Source organism: Papio anubis, chromosome 4 (genome assembly GCF_008728515.1).
Source record: "Papio anubis isolate 15944 chromosome 4, Panubis1.0, whole genome shotgun sequence".
Classification (NCBI taxonomy): Eukaryota; Metazoa; Chordata; class Mammalia; order Primates; family Cercopithecidae; genus Papio; species Papio anubis.
In genome coordinates this window covers 151,079,091-151,082,101 of record NC_044979.1, presented here as the reverse complement: position 1 = coordinate 151,082,101, position 3,011 = coordinate 151,079,091, and the positions used below count along the sequence as shown (strand labels likewise).

Below are 3,011 nucleotides of genomic sequence, written 5' to 3'. Positions count from 1 at the left end.
AGTTTCACCATATTGGTCAGGCTGGTCTCTAACTCCTGACCTCATGATCCTCCTACCTCGGCCTCCCAAAGTGCTGGGATTACAGGTGTGAGCCACTGCGGCTGGCTCATTTTGTCTTCTATCTATCTATCTATCTATCTATCTATCTATCTATCTATCTATCTTACTGCTATTTATCATATTGATTCTGTTTCTAAGGAAAGCACTAATACAGCTCAAAAATATTTTTACATTTTAAAAACATTCGGACTGCAAGTGGAATGGTGCCTCCACTTTGTCCTCCAGCTGAGGCAGCTGTGACCCCATGGCAGGCAAACCCAGTGGCCTCAGCTGTGAGCACAGCAGTGGGAGCACCCCCATCCGGAGACCACCAGATTATCTCTTCCCAAGACTTCACCATGGTGACCTACAGACAGACCTGAGTGTGGCCAGTGTATTCCTCCATTGTATGCTGACCTTGGCATAGCTGTCAGAGATACTTTCCACAAAGGAGTTGGCTCAGGGTTGGTGAAACTGGATGTGAAAAAAAAAAGTCATGCAGTGGCACGGAATTCTCAACATCTGCTTTATCTAATACAGACACTGGTAAAATTACTGGGATGTTGGAGGCCAAATATAAATGGTGTGATATGATCTGACTTTCACAGAAAAGTAGAACACTCTGGGAACAGAAATCACAGTTAAAGACCAGGTGTTTCAAGGTTGAAACTGACATTAGATACTACCTTCTTACCAAACACAGGAGAGAAAAGTGATAAGATCAAGTCCTCCTGTTACAACGAGAATGTATACACTTTGGTTGTGATGTTGACTTTCATTTTTCAGGACTTGAAATCCATGGTTTGGCTGTCTTTGGTGATGAGGCTGGCTTGCTGGGTACCAGATGACCTTTGACAGTGTCAAAGCTGACAAGGAATAACTTCTCAGTGGGCTTTATAGGACTGGAGGCTTCCAACTACACATGAATGTCAGTGATGGGACAGAATTTGGAGAATCAATTTATCAGAAAGAATGTGAAAATCTTGACACTTCAGTGCATCTTACTTGGACATCAGGTACCAAGTGAACTCACTTTCGTATTGCAGCTAAGTATCGGTTGGATCTCACTGCTTCCATTTCTGCAAAAGTCAACAACTCTAGTTAATTGGAGTGAGCTGCTCTCAGACACTGAACTGAATAAATACGGTCGACTCTGGGAGATAGGAAGAGCATTAATATGGGAGGCCACAAACTTGGGCTTGCCTGGAGTTAAGAGCTTAATCCAGCTGAAAGAAACCTTCAGGATATCAGAAGATTCGACCTGAGTAGATTTTCAAAGTGACCAGCAGGGCTCCCCACCACCCAACAGAAAAAGGTCATCACAACTAAGAAAGATCTAAACAAGAGCTGTGTTTTAAATATTTAGACAGTTACTTGATCCCTGGTTTATAGATGAATTGATTATCTATCTAGATACCAATGCTGCAATTGTGCAGTCACATATACATTATTTAAAGATATGCAGGCCTGGTGCGGTGACTTATGCCCGTAATCCCAGCACTGTGGGAGGCCAAGGCGGGCAGATCTCTTGGGGCCAGGAGTTCAAGACCAGCTGGCCAACATAGCAAAACCCTGTCTCTACTAAAAATTACAAATATTAGCCAGGCATGGTGGCATGTGCCTGTAGTCCCAGCTACTTGGGAGGCTGAGGCACAAGAATTGCTTGAACCAGGGAGGTGGAGGTTGCAGTGACCTGAGATTGCGCCACTGCACTCCAGCCTGGGTGACAGAGTGAAACTCTGTCTCAAATAAATGAATAAATAAACATTTAGGCCAAGCGCAATGGCTCATGCCTGTAATCTCATCACTTTGGGAGACCAACATGGGTGGATCATCTGAGGCCAGGAGTTGGAGATAGCCTGACTTTAGTAGAGCCAACCAGTCTCTACCAAAACTGCAAAAATTAGCCAGATATTACAGGTGGTGTGCACTTGTAATCCAAACTACTCAAGAGGCTGAGGCAAAAGAGTCACTTGAATCTGGGAAGCAGTGGTTGCAGTAAGCCAAGATTGAGGATAAGATTAATAGCTGATTACACATTGCAGACAAAGAAGGTCAATGAAATTGAAGACATTATATAGAAATTATTCAACATAAAGCAAGCACAGAGGAAAAAGTCTGGGAACTAAAGTGAACAGAAAATACATGACCTGTAAGACAATATTGTATAGTCTAACTTACATATAATTGGAGTACCAAAAGGAGAAGAGTTAGAAGGAACAAAAAACAGATTTTTGAAGAAATAAAGGCTAAGAAATTATCAAACTACAGATACAAGCAGTTCAACAAGTCCCAAGCAGAATGAAACTGAAGAAAAGCACATTGAGACATGACAAAATTAAATTGCTGAAAATTACTGCTAAAGTTAACATCTTAAAAGCAGTCAGAAGAAAAAAAGACACATTGCATACTGAAGACTGAAGATAAGAATTACGGCAGACTCCTCAGAAAGTACTTAAAACTAACACAATAAAGAAAAACCTTTAAAATACTGAATGAGAAAAAGAAACTGCCAACCTACAAGTTTTACCTAGTGAAATTTTTTCAAAACTGAGGGGAAATTAACACTTTTTTTTTTTTTTTTCAGAAAAAACAACCACTGAGAGAATTAACCCTCAACAGAGCTGCACTACAAGAAATGTCAAAGTACATCCTTTAGACAGAAGGAAAATAAAATCAGACAAAAATCTGTATCTGTACAAATGAAGGAAGAGCACTAGAAATGGAAGTAAAGTGGGTAAATGTAAACATTTTTAATCTATAAAATTAATTGTGTGCTTTAAAAATATATTGTGGTGTTTGTAGTATACAGAGAAATAAAATTTTCACCACGAATAGTAGAAATGATGGAAAGTTTGAAAATAGAAGTATATTGTTATAAGGGTCTTACTGTACACATGAACTGGTATAATATTAGGAAAAGTACAACTGCAAGGTAAAGATGTATAGTATAAACCCTAGAGTATCCAATA

The 3,011-nt window shown here is 39.9% G+C and overlaps 1 pseudogene; it reads left to right on the top strand.

The window, feature by feature from the left end:
* Positions 1-304: 304 nt before the first annotated feature.
* Positions 305-1,144, top strand: LOC101021824 (annotated as a pseudogene).
* Positions 1,145-3,011: the final 1,867 nt, after the last annotated feature.